Source organism: Molossus molossus, unplaced genomic scaffold (assembly GCF_014108415.1).
Source record: "Molossus molossus isolate mMolMol1 unplaced genomic scaffold, mMolMol1.p scaffold_m16_p_6, whole genome shotgun sequence".
In the NCBI taxonomy this organism is placed as follows: domain Eukaryota; kingdom Metazoa; phylum Chordata; class Mammalia; order Chiroptera; family Molossidae; genus Molossus; species Molossus molossus.
The window spans coordinates 97,556,912-97,576,697 of NW_023425399.1; the positions used below are offsets into that span (position 1 = coordinate 97,556,912).

A 19,786-nucleotide genomic window follows, 5' to 3' on the forward strand; every position below is an offset into this window, starting at 1 on the left:
AAAAATCAATAAAGAAGAAAAGAAACCCCTTTCCGCCCCCAAATATAGTAGGCAACATTTACTGAATGCTATGACACAGTACTCTAAAAGACAGGTAAGCATTAACTCATTTAATTCTCATCAGAATCCAGCAGGACAGCTACCATTAATTATAAATAAGGAACCTGAGGCATAAAGAAGTACCCTGATGTTATAAAGATATTCCCCCCTCTGTATTCATATAGACATTTTAGTTTTGCTTTTCACATTTAGGTTTCCAACATATCAAGGACTTGTTTTTATTTGAGGAGTGAAACAGCGATCTAAACATCTCCTGTAAGGATAGACTATTTTATCAGCACATTAAATAATTTTTTCTTTAATTCATAATGCCACTCCTGTACATATAAAATCCCTATAAATAAATATCTAATTGGGGGCTCTGTATTGTGTCCATTGGTGTTCTTGTTCATACCTACACCAACATCACAGAATTTTAGTTATTATTGTTTCTCAGAAGTGCTGATATCTATAGAGTGAGACCCCTCCTTACTTTTCAAATGTATGTTGGTTATTTTAAGTTTAGCTTATCAAGTTCCACGAAATATAGGGTTTTGATTGGAAGCATAGTTCATTCATATTAACTTATGGAAAACCTATTTATGAAAATGAGATGTTTCCACCTATTTTGGACTTAATATCCATCAATAAGTTGCATAATTTTCTCCATCAAGGTCTCACATATCTTCTTAAATTGACTTATTCCTTCAAGCATCTTGGGATTTTATTGTGAATTATTTTAAAAAATGAAGGCAACAAAATTTCGGACATCATACGGAGCAGAATTTTCACTGATACATCACCTAAGGCAACAGAAATAAAGGAGAAAATGAACACATGGGACTACATCAAACTAAAAAGCTTCTGCACAGCAAAAGAAACGATCATCAAAATGGAAAGGCAACCCACTGTATGGGAGAACATCATTGCCAATGATGTATCAGATAAGGGGTTAATTTCCAATATATACAGAGAGCTCACACAACTCCACAAAAGGAAGACAAAGAACCCAATTAAAAAATGAAAGTACTTCAGTCATGCAGTGTTGTCAACTCTCAGCATTTTTCATTATTTAACAGAATATAAAAATAAGACATGGTATGGATGAATATAGCTAAAATCCCCTTTGTGTACCTTCCTGATCCCATTCCCCTCCCTCTTGCTTCTGAGATAACTACCATCCTGATTTGCCCCTATGGTCATTTAACAGTTTGCAAAATACTATAACCATACAATAAATTGTGCACATTTTATAAATATGTGAAACTTTAACACTGTTCATATTACTTGCTTTTCTCACTATTATAACTATCCATGCTGATACATACGCAATCCTCAATTCTAGTTTATCCATTTTAGTTGTTATATACCATTCCATTGCGTGACTCTATCACAGTTCATAGTCCAGTCTCTTTGATGACTACTTAGGTTGTTTCTAATTTTCCAACCTTACAAGATGCCATTAAGTAGTTTGGCGTATATCTTCTTATATATATATGAGAGCTCTTCAAGGTCATAAATTTTCAAACCTCTTGATCAAAAAGGAAGCAAGCCCTACAGTGAGAAAAACATTTTACATTGCAACCTAACACACACACTTTTACTTAAAACAAACATTTTACCATATGTTACACTCAACAGTTATCTAAATTGAGGGTCATAAACTATTAGTGAACATGAAATCAATTTAGTTATTCCAGAGAAATATCTTTTTTAAAAAAGAGAAAACCAACAAAAGTTAAATTAAGGATAAAACTGCGAAAAAAATCAGAATATAGTAGAAAACAGATCACACATATATTATTTCAAGTATTTTAATTCAGTTTTTGTCACATGTAAAATCTATTTCCCACCATGGGTCTGTTGAAAATGTATAAAAGGCATTGCCTTAGGACATACACCAAGGAGTGGAAATGCTGCATAGAATATGTACATATACAACTTTACTAAGTAGTATCAGCATGTTTATACCAATTGTCATTGTCACCAAGAAACTGAGAGTTCCTATTTTCCCCAATATCACCAACATTTGATATGATTTGGTCCCTCAAACTTTTGCCAAAATAACAGGCACAACAAACAAGGCTGGTGATATTTTGCCTTTCCCTAACTACTAAGAAGTTTGAGAATACTTAATGTTTCCTGACTTTTCAGGATTCTATTCCTTTGAATTACTTGTTCCCATTCACTACCTCTTTCTTAATTCACATGATCTATTTATTTATATACTCTGGGTAATAATCGTTTGTCAATTACACATGCCACATATATCTTTACCCAGAAAGTGGCTTTAATCAATTTATTGGTTTTTTGGGGGAGGGGAGGTTATCCTCACCCGAGGACATTTTATTGCATTTATCTTCAGATAGAGGCGGGGGGGGGGGGGGAGACATAGATGTGAGAGAGACACACATTGCGTGGTTGCCACCAAGGTATGCCCTTAGCGAGAACCGAACCAGGGACTCTGTGGTCCAGGGGCTGACGCTCTAACTGCTGAGCAAAACCGGCCAGGGCAACTTTAATCAATTTAAATTTGAGCACATCAATTTAAAATTTTATGATATATACATTTGTACCTTCTTAAAATTTCTTCCATATGCTGTCATCTTTTAAAAGTCATAAAATCTAAAGTTTTGCTTTTCATATTTCCAATTTATTTTTGTTATGGTGCAAGGCAGGTATGTTTCTCCTCCCCAGCAAAGATAACATGCACCATGAATTGAATCTTTTCCCCTACTGATTACAATGCTACTTGTGTTTCTGGGCTCTTTTTTTTTTCCTTCCATTAGTCTGTATCTGAGGCAAATACCATGACTTAACCACTAAAGCTACAGAATATGTCTTGTACCTGGTTAAGTCAATTCTCTTTCACTTGCTGGGATTTTAATTAGAATGACACTGAGTTTGGAAGCAAGTGGAGGAAAACTGACAGATTTATGATACTGTGTCTTCCAGTCATAAACACCAGTATGTCTTTTGCAATTTGAATTATATGTCATATTTTCTCCATTAAGGTCCCACACGTCTCTGTTTTACTTTTCCTAGGGATTTTGTAGTTTTGTGTTGCCATTTTAAACAGTGGGTTTTTTAAATTTAAATTGTTTACTGCTGGTATATAAACATGCTTTGGTTTTTATATATTAATTTTTTAAATCAACTTCATTGAAGCATAACTTACAATGAAATGCACAGATGTTAAGTATAGAGTTCAATGAGTACTAATAAATGTATACATCCACATACCCATTATCCCAATCAAAAGAGAACAATTCCACCATCCTACTAAGTTTCCTTGTGTCCCTTTCAGTCGATCTTCTCTCCTAACCTAGGCATTTACTGACCTGACTTCTATCAAAGTAATTTCACCTGTTCTAGAAATTCATATAACTGGAATGATACCATATGTACTCTTCTCTCTCTCTCTCTCTTTTTTTTTACCAACACCCTCTTATATTTCCAGTTTCTGAGAATTTTTTTCAAAAACATTACTGAATTTTATAATGTCTCTTTTTCCCTTTGCCCAGCTGGGGTTTTCACCTGGGTTTTGCTATTTTGTTATTTTGGTGGCAGTATGAGTTTAAATTTTCAAATTATAATCTAGTCAAGATTATCATATGGCTTATTTTCCTTCAATGTGGTTAATGTGATGAACCTCATTTACAGGTTTTGTTAACATTTAATCATCTTTATATTCTTGGGATAACCTTAATTAGTCATGGTATTTTTTGTTTTGAGCAAATACTAACCCTTTACCTAAAATTTTTATTGCCATCTGAGATGTGGCCTATACATTTCCCTTGTCCCATTGGAGGTATCAAGATTAGACTTGCAAAATGATTTTTTGTTGTTTTTTCCCTATAACATTTTGTATTAAGATTGGGATTACTGATTCCTCATGTTGTATAAACTCGCCCATTTGGGGTTTTCACTTGGGTTTTGCTTTTTTGGTTTTGGATTTTTACTTAATTTTATTTTGATGTAAGTAGATTTCTAATTATTAAATTTTAAAATTATAATCTACTCAAGTTTCTTATTCTTAAGCCAATTTTGTTAACTTATTTTGCTAGAAATTGTCTAGTCTACCTTTTTTAAATTAAAAGCAAAAAGTTGTTTGTCCAATGTTCTTAGTTTCAAAATCTCAATTTGTTGGTAGTCATATCCCTTCTTTATGTCTAATACATACATATCACCTTTTTCTCCTCTATCAATCTTGGCAAACTTAGTGTTTTCAACTTAGCACCTTTGGTTTAGTTGTTCCAATTATATATATTTTTTTCATCAATGTTTCTCAACTTAATTTCCTTCCCTTTTCTAACTAATTATACTGTATAGTTAACTCATTAATTTGTATTTAGTTCTTTACTAATAAACATTTAAGATTCTATCTAAAGCTTCCCAAATAGGCAAATGGACTTTTGCTATATTCAGTTTTGACAGGTAGTTTTTTTCATCATTCTGTTCTAAACATTTTCTAATTTTTATGAGTTGTTCTTCATCTTATAAATTCAGCAATAAGCTTTTCACTATATAACTTCAGATTTGGGAGTTGATGCTTTCCTCCTGTTATGTTTCTAACTTAATTGCACTAGGGGTCCAAGGATGTAATTTGTAAGAGATAAAATTCTTAAGAATTTGTTAATATTTGCTTTGAGGTCTAGTACATGTAAAATTCCATGAGTGCTTGAAAAGCATATTTTGTAACTGTTGCGTGCTTGCTAACTGTACCTTCCAATCATTTAAAATCTTACATTTGTTATCTACCATTTCTTAAATTACTGAGAGGTGTGTTAAAACTCCTATGATTATACAGTCCCCAACTTATCCTTGTAATTCTGCCAATTTTACCATATAAGTTGCTATAGACTGAATATTTGTGTCACCACTTCCCCCAAGCCCGTGTTGAAACCTAATCCCTAATGTGATAGTATCTGGAGGTGGGGCCTTTGGTAGGTGATTAGGTCATGAATGGAGCCCTCACTAAATGGGATTAGTACCTTTTAAAAGAAACTCCAAGGAGTTCCCTTGCCCTCTTTAGCCTTATGAAATTACAACAAAAAGTCAGCTATCTATGAACTAGGAAGCAGCCCTCACCAGAAACCAAATCTGCTGACACCTTGAAATTGAACTTCCCAGCCTCTAGATCTCAGACATAAATTTGTTATTTATAAGACAACCAGTCTATGGAATTCTATTATAGCAGCCCAAATAGACTAAGACACAGATTATACCTAGTATATATCTTTATATTCATTTTTTTCCTTTGAAATTATGCCATCATCCTTTTAGGTATGTCTACTAATAAAAGGCATTTTGTTGTAATTTTTAAACAGTTTTCAATCTCAGGGCAAGAAAAATGCTGGACGGGAAGGCAGGAGAAGATAAGGGGCAGCGCACTGGAGCTGTGGGAGTAATGGGGGTGAAATTTCCAGTCCCAGTGCTGAGAAGCGATCAGTTGAAGAAGCTACTGCAGACCTCCCAGCAAAGCCTACAACGATCTCCCAAGTTTGGATTTGCCATAGGCAGTCAGTCGACAAAGGCTTAGCTGTAGACATCAAACCTGGATCAAGTAAACCTAGAGAAACTTCCTTCCAACTTTTACTCTAAAATCTCTTCCAGCAGCAGTTTTTAATGAAAATGAAGATAGCAAACCAGAGAAAATGCCTCCAGAAGCAAAGATGAAGGATGAAGAGTATTAAAAGGGACATACCAACATCGGCAGGATGAAAGTCCTTTAATGAAGAAAAGCATGGGTTTTTTCTGATAACCAGAAGCTATGGGAGTAAAATATAAAATATCATCTTGGAAATGTCCATGACCAAGACAGTTAAATTAAGTGTTTTGAAATTGGTGGGTAAGGTGAGTGTAGTTAAAAAGAACAGTTTCCTTTTTAAAGAATGGTATAAGACTATCTTTGAAACTGCCATTTTTTAAGATCAAGTGGTAAGCAAATAAATGAGTTTGAAATTAGACATAATTTATGTTTTATATACAGATTTTAAGACACTTGCTAATTTTATAGTTTAATGCAATTAGTTTCCAAAGGTTACAGATAATTTTAAAAAATCAAGAATGAGAAAAGAAGCCCTGACCAGTTTGGCTCAGCGGTTAGAGCGTCGGCCCATGGATCAGTCCTGGGTTTGGTTCCCGCTAAGGGCACATAGCTCGGTTGCAGTTTGTCCCCAGCCCCAGTTGGGGTCGTGCAGGTGGCAACTATTCGATGTGTCTCCCTCACCTGGATGTTTCTCCCTCTCTCTTCCTCTCTCTCTTCCTCCCTTTCTCCCTCCCACTCTGTTGGAAGTTAAATGCAAAAGTGTCCTCAGGTGAGGATAAAAAAAAAGAGAGAGAGAGAGAGAGAGGTTTTCCTTCTCCTTAACTGTCAAGGTTAATTTAAAATTATGTGTTAGTTTCATAGAGATATTTTATTCTCTATCAACTCATCTTGTATTTTCTAATTCCTATGCATTTTTTTTCTTTCTTTTTTCTCCTTTCCTGCCTCTATTGAAATGATCAAATTTTCTTCATTTACACCCCCTCCTCCCCACTGACTTGAAGTTATACATTCTGTATCAACTCTTTCAGAGGGCTATCCATAAAATATTTTTAATGGAAAACTTTAATCAGTGGGCTACAAGTGATGACAGCAGCCTATTAAAAAACCTTAATAAAGGAATTTGAAAAGAAAAGACAAGGATGGGGGGAGAAGAGTAAGGAAGAAACGAGCAAAATTTTGATAACTGAAAAATGGATGGATGAGTAGTAACTGTGAACTATTGGGAGAGACTACTAAGTCTAGGGGAATGTCCTGATTTTTATAGCAGAATCCTCAAAAGGTTACAGCTCCAGTCATAGCAGGATCTGAGGGGGAAGGAGATAAAATAGGCAGGATCGGGTGAGAGATATCCGAGAAGCTCACAGACCCTTAGATGGGTAACTGCCCCTCTTCTGAGGACTGTTTATTCTCAGTAGACTAGATGACCTGGGTGCCATTAGGAGAAGCAAGGTGTAAATGAACATGAGCACAGTGCATGCTAAATGCAGACTCCCCAGCCCTTACTCCAATGGGTTCTGGCTCCCAAAATACTAGCAGCCAGACCTTTACCCATTTAGTCATATTGAAACTCCTCCCTGGGGTACCTGACCAACCCAAAAGGAAAAATGTACAGATACTAATATTGAGAGTTTACCAACAAACAGCCCACTGAGATGGCTGTACAGTGAAACTGAAAGGAGACAAGCCTCACCCACATGCTTCATTTCCCATCAGCTTGTTAGACCCCTACCTTCTTAACTAAGTATTACTGTGGTTATCTGAAGGAAAAAAGCAAACAAAACCAGAAAAATATAACTTCAAAAAATTTTAGACAATACAAAGAAAGAAAACATTGTAAAAAATCATCAATATAGCCCGGCTAGTGTGGGTCAGTGGTTGAGCGTCGACCCATACACCAAGAGGTCTCCAGTTCGCTTCCCAATCAGGGCACATGCCCAGGTTGTGGGCTAAATCCCCAGTGGGGGGCATGTAGGAGGTGGCAAATCAATGTTCTCTCTCATCAATGTTTATCTCTCTCTCCATCTCCCTTCCTCTCTCTCTAAAATCAATAAAAACAATTTTTTTTTAATCATCAATATACACGGAGAAATAAGAGAAGATATAAGAGAAGATATGCATGAAGCAAGAGCAGCATGCTGTATGTACAAAGGGAACACTGATTAAAAGAAGAGCTCGTGAATAGCTTGACAGCTCATGACAGCAGAAATAGGGGTAGGGGAAGGGACCAAAAGAATAGAGATAGGGAAGGGAGATAAAATAAGAGGAAATCTCCCCAAAAAGTAGAAAAAGAAAGACGAAAAATAGTAGAGAAAAGTGAAGAAAATTGAAGGACTACTTCAGAAGGTTCAATGTCCAAACAGAACTTCCAAAAAGACATCAGAGATAATGGAGGGTTGGAAGAAAGGGAGTTAATCAAAGAAATCAAGACATATCCCCTGAACTGAGAAGGATGGGAATTTCTAGATTGAAAGGGCCCATCAAGACCCCAGGACAATGGATGAAAACACACTCACATCAAGGCCAGTGGATGTGAAACAAAACTTCAGAAGGCTGAGGACAAAGAGCCTAAAGTCTCCAGGGAGAAAAAATAGGTTATATAGAAAAGAATAATGCTTTTGGTTTTCTCAACAGTAAAACTGTAAGTGAAGTCAATACAGCAATGCCTTCATAATTTGGGGGGAGGGGGGATTTATTTCCAACCCAGAATTCTTTTTCCAACCAGGGGAGATTGAAGGTATTATTTTCAGATGTGTACCATAACCAAATACCTACCCCATACACATACTCTCTCTCAAGAAAAGTCCTTAAGAACATGTTCCATCAAAGGTGGGAGCGCAAAACAAGAGTAGGAGATTTAACTAAGGAGAGAAGTGAAGAAATCCCATAAGATGATGATGAAGGAGGATCCAGGTTGACTGCTGTGTACTAGGTGTAGAGGCAACCAGTACAAATCAGAGCAGGTTCAAAACAAACCGGCCAGGGCTAATTATAAATTTTCTGTTTGCCACATTTAAAAAATAAAAAAGAGGTAAGTGATTCAGCCTGATATATCATTTTAATGTCAAATCAGTATTAAATTATTGACATAGTTTACATTTTATTTTTTGGACTGTTATAAATTTAGGGTGTGTTTTACACTTGCAGCCCATTTGAATTTGGACTAGCTACATTTCACATGTGCAACAGCCACATGTGGCTAGTGGCTAGACGCTAGGCTAGTAGTAACAGTGGTTACATTCTAGAAAGTAGACCAAAGATGATCTCACTTTTCATTATTTACAAATTTGTTCCTTTTGAATTTTGTACCATGTGCATCCATATGCATGTATTACCTATTTTTTTAAAAATCCATTCCTTAAAATATACAAATGTAAATATCTTTTGACCTACTTCTAGAAATTTCTTATGCATGAGTATAATGATATAAACAGTTATTTGTTGCAGCACCGTTTTTAATACGGCAAGACTGGAAATAGCCTAAGTGGTCATCAATAGAAGACTGATGAAATAGAGACCCCCACACAAAAGGGTACTATTCAACCAAAAGAAAAAGTAAAAAGGCACTCATGCGCAAATATGGAATAATCTTCAAGATGCATTTCTTTTTTTTCATCCTCACCTGAGGACAATTTTCCATTTTTTGTTCAGATAAAGTGGGAGGGGGAGAAAGGAAGAGACAGAGAGAGAGAAACATCGATGCCAAAGGGACACATCAAGTGGCTGTCTCTCACACACACGACCCAACCAGGGCCAGGGACAACTGCAACTGAGGTACGTGCCCTTAGCGGGAACCGAACTCGGGTCTCTCTGGACCGCAGGCCGACACTCTAACCACTGAGCCAAAATGGCCAGGGCGTTCAAGATGTGTTATTAAGTAAAATATATGACCATTTGTATTAAAAGCTAGTATGTGCGCAAAGTTGTTCATATATGCATAAAATCTCTGGAATAATTCACAAAAACCTAGTAATGCTACTTGCCTTTGAAAAGGCAACTGAGTGGCAAGAAACAGGCTGACAATAGACTTTTCAACATATTATCTTTTAGACCTTTTGAATTTTGCATCACAATAATGTATACCTGTTAAAACAAACAAACAAACAAACCTTTCTACACCCAGCTGGTATCTTGCTTTTTATTGTCCCTGCTTGGCCTTCATGTGATATTTAAAGTTCATCTTAAAGACTAGCGTTTTTTCTAGTTCCTCCATAGAGAGATTTGAGGCTTTTCCTGCCCAGAGGCCACAGACGTTTCAGTGACATCAAAAAACAAACAAAACAACTATATATATATATAAATATAAAGCATATAGTTCCCAGGGTCTGATCTCCCTTCCGCGAATGGCATTATAACCCCATCCCCTACTACTGGATTCTTTATCTAGTAAATTCCCCAAGGCCAGCTTTTCCTTAACACTGACTGATTTTTCCAAGTTTCTGGTTCTTGGGTCTTTTCTCGCCCTCTTTAGATTAACTATACAGAAGAGAAAACAAGTCTTACATTTTCATCTAATATTTATAGCTGGAGAAAAGAGCCTAATCTGTGTCTGTTCTAGAATGTCTGTTCTAGAATGTCTGTGTGATTTTAAGAAATCTAGCTAGAGTTTAGTCAATAATGGCAAAGAGTGAAGAAAGTAGTATGATAATTGAGAAAACACTGCTAAACTTGGCAGTTTCCAATTCACTGATTACTTCTGAAAGGGCAGCGGGAACAGGAACATGAAAAAGAGTGGCGCCCTGGCCGGTATGGCTCAGTGGTAAGAGGGTCACCCGCAGACCAAAGACTCCCGGGTACAATTCCAGCCAAGGGCACATACCTCGGTTGCAGTTCTTCCCCAGCCCCAGTTGGGGCTGTGCGGGTGGCAACCAATCGATGTGCCTTTCTCACATTGATGTTTCTCTCTCTCTCTCTCTCTCTCTCTCTCTCTCCTCCTCCCTCTCTCCCTCCAGCTCTGTCTGAATATTAATGTAAAAATGTCCTCAGGTGAGGATTAAAAAATAGATAGATAGATAGATAGATAGATAGATAGATAGAAAGAAAGAAAAAGAGTGGCAAAAAATATTTCACAAAGTTCAAGTCTAGAACAAAGGAAGTGATTAAATATAGAAAGCAAATGTAATTTCAAGTATCTTCAAACTGCAAATACAAAATATTCACCAAATACCTATATGAATTTTAGCTTCAGGAGAAAATCAAGTTAGATATTGCAACATAAAACACTTGAGATGTGATGGTTTTGCCTTCATAAATAATACTGAAGGTCCCTCCAAAAATAGCATAAAATCACTATTAGATTTTTGTCAATCTACAAACATATATTACACAAGGCAGAGAAACAAGCAGATTACTTATAACCTGGATTTTTACAACTGCTGTAGTCAAAAAAATCAGTATAATAGAAAACATTAAAAACCATTAAAAAAAAAAAAAAAACAGATTTCTCCATTCTCACTATAACTATTCTTTTTCCAAAGTGGTAAGCTAGTAAGGAAACACAATGCCAATTGGAAATCTAAGTTGGCCCCGTGGAGTACAATGGGTAATGTGCCTTTTAAACAAAAGCAAATAGAAAACATTCATGTGTTCAATTTTGTGATCTGCTAAACCTAATGTTACAGCTTGAACTTAATCCTAAAAGTAGTCTTAGTTCAGTGAAAGCCCCATTACATAGGGACTACTGTGGAAAGAGACCACCTGTTCTTTTTTTTTTAATCCATACCCAAGGTTATTTTTCCAAATATCTTCAGATCAAATTGGGAGGGTGGGGGTATCAATGTGAGAGAGAGACATCAATTGGCTGCCTCCCACACAACCTCGACCAGGGCCAGGGACCAATCGCAACCGAGGTACTTGCCCTTGGCCGAAATCGAACCCACAACTCTTTGGTCCGCGGGCCAACACTTTAACCGCTGAGCCAGGGCGAGAATACCTCTTCTTTACTTGAGTTATATTCCTTTCACCTTTCATGAGTTGGGTGGAATCTATAGTTCTATAATCAGCCTGTAAACATAAATATACATACTAGTTTATCATTCCCAGATTACAAAAAACATTATCCATCCATCAGGAGGCTACACAGACCCAGACTCAAATCAGCACCAATTTTCAGTACTCCTATCGCTCTTCAAATTCCCTGGTCTGTCTTGACCCTCTGCTGAGTAGCAACTTACACCAGGTCAAATGGATACAGTCCTCAGGGTGTAAAAGTGCAATCAAAACAAAGTCTAGCCTGATTGGTGTGACTCACGAGGTTGAGGGTGAATTCAAGCACCAAGAGCTCACTGGTTTGATTCCCGGTCAGGATACACACCCAGGTTGTGGGCCAAATCACCAGTGCAGGATGTGTGGGAGGCGACCAATCAATGTTCTCTCTCATCAATGTTCCTATCTCTCTCCCCCTCTCCCTTCCTCTCTCTCTAAAATCAATTAAAAACCAAAAACAAAGTCTAATAGCACTGTCTGTCCAATCTAATCTATTAGATTAAAATTAATTCAAGTTAAATTTAACATTCATTTCCCCAGTCACAGTTGCCCTATTTCAAGTGCTAAATAGCCACATTTAGCCAGGTGGCTACACCATACTGGACAGTGTGGGTCTACAGCAAAAATTTTTCCCTAAGATCTATTATTCCTCAGTGGAGTTTCCAAGCCTTCCTGGGTGTAAGAATAACAGAAAAACTAAGCAGGCAGAGTTTCATCCCATCCACATCCCTTATATTTTGAGATTCTACATGCTGCTGTTGTTTTTATGAGCCTTATGGATGCTGTTCTGTGCACAAGTAGGTATGTAGGCAGGTGTGTGTGTGTGTGTGTGTGTGTGTGTGCGCGCGCGCACACACTTTAAGTTTGAAAACTAGTGATTTAAAGCAGAAATGGTCAATATAGAAACCTCAGGCCAAAACTGGAGCCTCCACATACGTAAAACAATTTATAAAGTTTAAATGGCCAATTTACATGAACTATATACCCTAACCACCTGTCTATATGAAGTAAGACTTGGGGGAAAAAACTTGGTCTAAACTTGGAAAATTTGCATTCACTGCCAAAGACAGAGCATCTTTAGTAAAAAAAAAAAAAAAAAAAAGTTTCCATAGTTCATTCAAATCAAGGGAGAAAGAAAGCTCACTGGCCCAGCTTCCATTCACCATGTATCAGGAGTCCACTCTAAGAACTTTGCAAATCAGATTCACCGCTCCACATTTTGTAATTGAAGATGCGATTAAGGAGCATTTCCTTAATATTTGCAATACCTTAGCCCATTATCTCCCTATAGAATTTTTGGAAGAAACTAAAGCAGCATATGAGAATGTACTTAAAATGCAGGCAAATTACAATATCACAGATTTACTATGCTACTACCTCAGATGGAGTCTTTTTTAAAAAAAAATTTAAATCTTGAACTTCCAGTGGCTCCCCCAAAATTACTCTTCCTTACTGAGCACATTGAACATAAACTGTACCCTCCTCCCTAAAAGGGATGGGAGATAGGAGTAGGGCACTGTACATTATTCAAGGAAATGCAGCATTCAAATGCAAACTGGACATGTGTACCAAACGGATTGCAACCAAAGTCTACATTCACTTTCTATTGCTCTAGTCTTGAGGCCAAAGTAATTCCAGTTTTTGAAATATTACAGAACTGCCTGGAAGAATTAGTGACAATTTTGTAGTAAACTCACAAATTTTAATAAGAATCACTTTAGGGTTTCTGTTTTAAGAGTACAGACCTAAAGACAGATCTAGTTTACTGGACACTTTTCCTATTAGTGTGGCTCAGTTAGATCTGAAAAAAACCCAGAGCTAAAGGAGAACCATTCACATGCTAGAATGTAAATACACAAGTATGTAAGTCACAGAATTACTCTAATCTTTCTGGCTATTCAGCCAAACCAGAGGCAGTGTCTAAATCTACCTAGCTTGGCAAAGTTATATTCTCCCTATGTGAAATTATTTAAATTGAACCTGAAAGCTATCCATGAGATATAGATCTAAAGTCAGCATAGAAATATGTCCTAACTGGCCCTGGCCGGTTTGGCTCAGCGGTTAGAGCATTGACCTGTGGTCCCGAGAGACCTGGGTTGGGTTCCCACTAAGGGCACATACCTGGGTTACAGTTTCTCCCAGGCCCTGGTTGGGTCGTGCGGGTGGCAGCCACTCAATGTGTCCCTTTCACATCGATGTTTCTCTCTCGCTCTCTGTTCCTCTCTTTCCCTCCCACTCTACCTGAACAAAGAATGAAAAAATGTTCTCAGGTGAGGAAGGAAGGAAGGAAGGAAGGGAGGGAGGGAGGGAGGGAGGGAGGGAGGAATATGTCCTAACTGAATACATCACAATTATACCAATATAGAGAAATGATCAAAATTGATGAAAGACAAGCACTAAGCTTCTAACTATGCATTTTTAAATGAAAAAGACTAGATTACTTCCGTTTTTTTAAAATCCTGTTTTGTTTTTTAAATAGTCGCTTATATAGTTCAACGTCACCAATTAATATTTGGTGAAGCAGATAGTTTACAGTGTAACTCTGAGGTAGGAAGGAGGAGAATTCAAAAAAAATTATCAAAGCTAATATTTGGATAAAAGTCACATATGAGGCAAGAAGCCCTCAACAGACAGACTAGCCAACTGTCCACATTAGTTTGGTCCTGGAAATCTCTAGCACACCCTATCTCAAAGACTGAGTGGAAAGTTTCACATGACATCCTTGCAGAATGACAAACAGAATGAATTACTCTGAAGAAAAGGTGTGGTATGGGGTGCTAAACAATTTAGATTACCTTTCTTTACTACTAGCTTAGCATGAAAGGTTTTTCAGTCTGAAACTGTGGTGGACTGAATGGCAAACCAAATAAAAAAGATCTTGGTACTAAGCAGGTACTGTGGTTTTCCTATGAAATAAGTCATTCCATATAGTACAATGTTCTACCCCTTTAAGAACATTTTAAATCATCCTGAATGACAATCTAAAGTATAAGTATGTAGCCCTGGCCGGTTTGGCTCAGCGGTTAGAGCGTCCGCCTGCGGTCCGAAGAGACCCGGGTTCGGTTCCCGCTAAGGGCATGTACCTCGGTTGCAGTTTGTCCCCGGCCCTGGTTGGTCGTGCGGGTGGCAGCCACTCGATGTGTCCCTTTCACATCGATGTTTCCCTCTCTCTCTCTTCCTCTCTCTCCCTCCCACTCTGTCTGTACAAAAATGGAAAAATGTCCTCGGGTGAGGATAAAAATAAATAAATAAATAAAAAATAAAGTATAAGTATGTAGATTACTGCACTCTCTAAAAGATTTCCCCAAACATGACTTAAGCTAATTGATGAACATTCATTACTATACTTTCAGGTCTGGTCCTGCACTGAATGGTCCCAGGCATGCTAGATAGGCTTTGAGTATTTGTTTTTGTTTCTTGTAGATTACCTCTACTATCTTTACCAGGCTTATCTGTTTTTTCTTACAACAGTGGGACACAGTTCCCATCCTCCCTCCCCCCCGCCCCCGCAGCTGCCCCCCACACACTTCCCTTAACTTCCCACATTACTCACAATCTACTTGTTTCTAATCTATTGTGAATTTAGAAGCCAGATAACTTTCCTTGCTAGAAGTATCTGAAATAAATGCCAACAGGTTCTGATTAAGGGTCTTAATGGCTTTCCTATGGCTAAAGCTTTAAGGTATATGGACTTCGACAATTTTACTACTCCAGGCCTTCTTTGCTTAGTGTCTGCTTCTCAAATATATTTTATAATAGGTCAAAGATAAGAGTGTAGGCAAATCATTTGGATTAGAAAGAAACAAATTGAAAACACAACTAGAAGAGAGCAAAAGATCATCTGGGAGGATCCTTATGTCTGAGGCAATATTCTAGGTACTTTAATCACAATCATTTTAATCCCTCGAAAACTTAATTTTCCAAGGTTTGGGGGTTAAATAATTTGCCCAATATAGTAACTGAGAAACCAACTACTAGCTTAGCTACCTCTCTCCAAAACACATGGTTTTCCACTACACGATACTGCACAGCCCAATCCAATATTCTTGGTTTAGCTAGTTGTTTTTATAACATTTTTTAAATCCTCACCCAAGGACATTCTTGCATTTAGAGCAGGAGGGAGGGAGGGAGGAAAAGAGAGAGAAACATCGATGTGAGAGAGACACATAAAGTGGCCACCACCCACACGACCCCAACCCAGGGCCCGGGCCCGGGACAAACTGCAACGGAGGTATGTGCCTCCAGCGGAAACCGAACCCGGGACTCTCTGGTGTGCAAGCAGACGCTCTAACCGCAGAACCAAACCGGCCAGGGCTAGCTAGTTGTTTTTAAACTTTATTTCTGATGCTTTCATTGCAACCTGACCAATTCAAGTTTGCTTTCTTTCCTTAACCTGTTCCTATAACTAAATAACAACGGATAAACGAACTAGGCCAAATTAAGCTTAGCTCTACAAGTGTTCATCTGCTCAGCAACAAATATCTTTGTGAAAGATTGGCCACATCTTCAGCTTGTACGGAGTGTACAAAAATGGTGATAAGTTCCCACCCCCATACAATGACAGTTCACAGTGAAACCGTGAGTTAACACTTGACATCTTCTCTATTGCTGTCTTCTACATTACAGAAAGCAATGCAAGCATACTTTAAAAATTGGCTCAGCAATGCATTACATGCTCCCTCAATTTGCAATAACACTATTTTCTTACTCTAAACAATGGAGAACAGGGCAGGCAATATGAGGAGCTTCTACTCTTCTAATTCTATTAAGAAACAGGAGTATACTTGTTCCCTGTGAGATATTTTATTGCCTAATCCAGGGCCTGATACACATCAAAGGCTATTTTATTTGTTGAATAAATGCATAACGGTTACTCTTCTGAATTGGTTTTGAAATCTTCTTTCACATTTTCTGACATACCCTTGCAATACTTAGTGGAAAACATCTTTTCTCTTACAGAAACTAAGAGCTTAAAAAAGGCTCTTCTACTTCCATCAAAGACAAGGAATCTAAGACATGCATGCCCTTCTCTATCCTCTAAAAATGACTCTTGTCCCAAGAATATGAATAAACCTCCATCTGCCAAACTACACTAAATACAGCTTTTATATGCATTACAAATACACCTGTATTAAAAAAAAAAAAAAGCCGCTACAAACAAGGTCTTTGGAGTCCTAAAATATAAAACCAGGAAAATCAAAACCAAACAAGAATAAGAAAAGCATTCAGACCTTTATAAAAGCCACAACTGAAAATAGTTACAAAATGTAAAAATTCAGGTCTATGATCAGCAGGTTATACAGCTAAAATGAGTGTTTTTCATTTACATATCTTCTCCCAAAGTAAAGTAACAAGATTATAGCAAAATAATTCCAATATTTACAAAATGAAAAGGGGACCTTTTGCCATCTTGCAGTAGAAACAACCTTTGTTTCTATCAAAAAGATTTCTGCTGAAATGTACAAAACCATCCCCAAATTCCAGCTTCAGAGTTAAAACACATACCAGGCCTGACAAGCTACAAACAGGAAATTACTTTGCACAGTTTCTTACAAGACTATTACTTTATGAACCTTACAGACGGTGTAGAGATTTGAGCACTTATGAATAGGCACAGGTAAGTTACAACCTTGAAAAACCAAACTTTTGTTGAACATCTACAATGTTAACTCACTGTAGAAGGTATACCTAAAAACAGCTGTTTTTATACTTTATAAGAGCAATTTCTTACTAAAACAAGCTCAGAAATTGATGTTTCCAATCACATCACATTAATTAAAACTGACCAATGAACTACTTTAAAGTAAATTAACTGTAATTTTAAGAGTTTAAGTGGGTACTCATCTTAAAAATGCCCGCAAAAGCTTAACTATTCTTATTTACTATCACAACTAATTTTATAGCAAAATCCAAGGACCTTTAAAATCAGTGTTATTTTCTGAATTGAATATAAATGTTTGCTAAATGATCTTTTGGTGGAGAAAATTCCATAGATATCTTGTAAGGTTTTCTTAAAGCAAATAAAATCCTCAAACTGTGATACACTTCTAAAACATCAGTGGTACATATTCAACTCATAAAATCAGGAGAGGAAATGAATAGGAACTATTATAGAATCAATCAGAATTCTGTAAGTTCATTCAAATTTCGCCGACCATTTTTGAAAAGATGTAATTGCCCCAAGGAAGTATGTGTGATCATTTATTAACATTTACCTTATATGTGTCCTTTAAAAGTGTAAAGAGCAAAATTTAAGGTATTCCAAACTGTAAGCAAGACATGACAGGTAGAAAATGCTACTTCCAAATTCATTTATTACCTGGAAACTTTTTTTTAAGGTTTAGGTGACAACAAACCCTTAGTATTTAGCTATTTAAAGGGTCAAGAGGAAGGAATAACAAAACCAACCTAGGAACTGTTTTTCCTTTGTTTAGGATCAAAAGGAAACCATTAACCACATAAGGATTAAGTAAAAGACAAAAGTACCCAACCCAAGGACAGTATCCCCCCTCCCCAAGAAGAGAACAAAACAACTAGAGTTGCAAATTCGAAATCAAAGTCTGAAATACGTGAAATCAATTAGCGTGCTTTCTAAAGGCGTGTGATAAAACCTAATAGGCTCCACTCAGAGTTAACTTTCACAAGAGTAGAGAAGGATCTCGACAGAGTAACAGCCGTATGCATGTTTGTGTGAGAGTACACACAAGCGCTTCAGAACCCCAAGACTAGAATGGTCAACAAAGGCTACGGCACCAAAGAAAGGGGGGGAACCAAAAAACAAGTGGAAGCAAAGTACCGCACGCTCCTAATACGACTTCCCAACAACCCCCAAACAAGAGTTCTGTCCCTCCGGCTTTGAAAATCAGAACCACAAACTATCAACTGTTCGTGGAAAAAGGGAAGGGCCCCAGCGGACCCCCGGGCCAGGCTGCGGGCAGCTCCGGGCGCCGACCCCTTCCCTTTGGCCTGCCCGGTCCCGCGTTCCTGCATCCCGAGGCCGGGCGCACCGCTGCCCGAACCTCGCCACACCCCAGCCACCAGCCCCCGTGGCCAGGCGACGCGGCGAGCCTCACTGACCCGAGCCCAATACAAACACACCCCTAACCCCGAGGGCCCGCCGGGCGCCGCGGCTTTACCTGGACCGAGACTTCGGGTCCCGCCCCGTCTGAGCCGGGGGTCCGGGACCTTTTGTTCCTTCCTCTTCCGAATGGGATGAGGGGCTGGGAGGGGAGAGGTGAATGGGAGATTGGAGGCGGAACTGAAAACACTCTCGCGGCCGCCCGGCCGCCCGCCCCGCCTCCCCAGCTAGTGCCCGGCCCGAGGCCCCGGCGCGAGGGGAGGGGACGCCGCCCGCGGGAAGGAGGGGGTGGGGACGCGCGTCCCGCCGCCGCCGCCGCCGCCCCTCCTCCCCTCAAGCGCGCGCCCGCATCCCCTAAACCCCGGACCGCCCGGACGGCTGAGCCCTCCTCCGCCGCGCCTGCCGGCCCACCTCCGCTTCCGCCCTGCGCCCTCCGCTGCCCGCCGCAGCGGCGCGGCGCACCCACCTCCGGGCGGCTCGCTCGGAGCTCGCGGGCTGCTGGCTGGGAGCTGTTCCTCCGCCGCCGCGGCCGCGCGGTAGACCCGCCTCCCACCCCAGGCCGCGAGCCCCGCCGATTCGCCGGCGCAGCCCCGGGCTGGCACCCTGCCGCCCGCTGATTGGCGCCCCCGGCCGCCCGTTAGGGCGTGAGGCACGCCGGCCGAGCGCAGCGCTCGGCGCGCACGGAAGACGGGACGAGCGGAGGAGGGTAGGAAGGAGGCCGAATGCCCGGGCAGGGCCGGGGTGCGAGCAAGGCTTCGAGACTCGCGGCCACTACCTCCCCACCTCCTTTCCCTCTGGCCCGCCCTGCCCTCTCGGCCCGACCGGCGGCGCGCCCAGCCAATCAGCGCGCGAGGTGCTCGGGGTGTGAGCCGCGCGTCGGGGGCCTCGAATCGGAAGGGAGACGTCGCTCCCTGATTGGTCCCGCCTCCCCCGTAGAGCGTGAGGCAAGGCGCGGCCGGGCCGGCGGCGGAGAACGAGGTGGGGTGGGACGCCCGCGGTTTCGGTTGACTTCGTGTTCGGCGAGCTCCCAGGAGAGGCTCTGGGAAGGAAGGGAGGGAGGGGGAAGCATGTATCCGGCCGCAGTGGGGAAACAGCCCCGGGGATCACCCGTCCCTCGGAGCCTCGGTCTTTCCAGC

At 39.8% G+C, this 19,786-nt stretch overlaps 1 protein-coding gene across 2 annotated transcripts in view; it reads right to left on the reverse strand.

Moving 5' to 3' along the window:
- Positions 1-19,170, reverse strand: part of SMAD2 (SMAD family member 2) — an 80,167-nt gene extending 60,997 nt beyond the window's left edge. The window contains exons 1-2 of one of the 2 annotated variants that reach the window (XM_036245168.1): positions 19,117-19,153; positions 18,709-18,792 (exon numbers count right to left, since the gene is read on the reverse strand). The gene's annotated coding sequence lies outside the window, so the exon portion shown is untranslated. Of the gene's footprint in view, positions 1-18,708; positions 18,793-19,116 lie in introns of both variants that reach the window. The other variant, XM_036245167.1, reaches the window with a different exon arrangement.
- Positions 19,171-19,786: the final 616 nt, after the last annotated feature.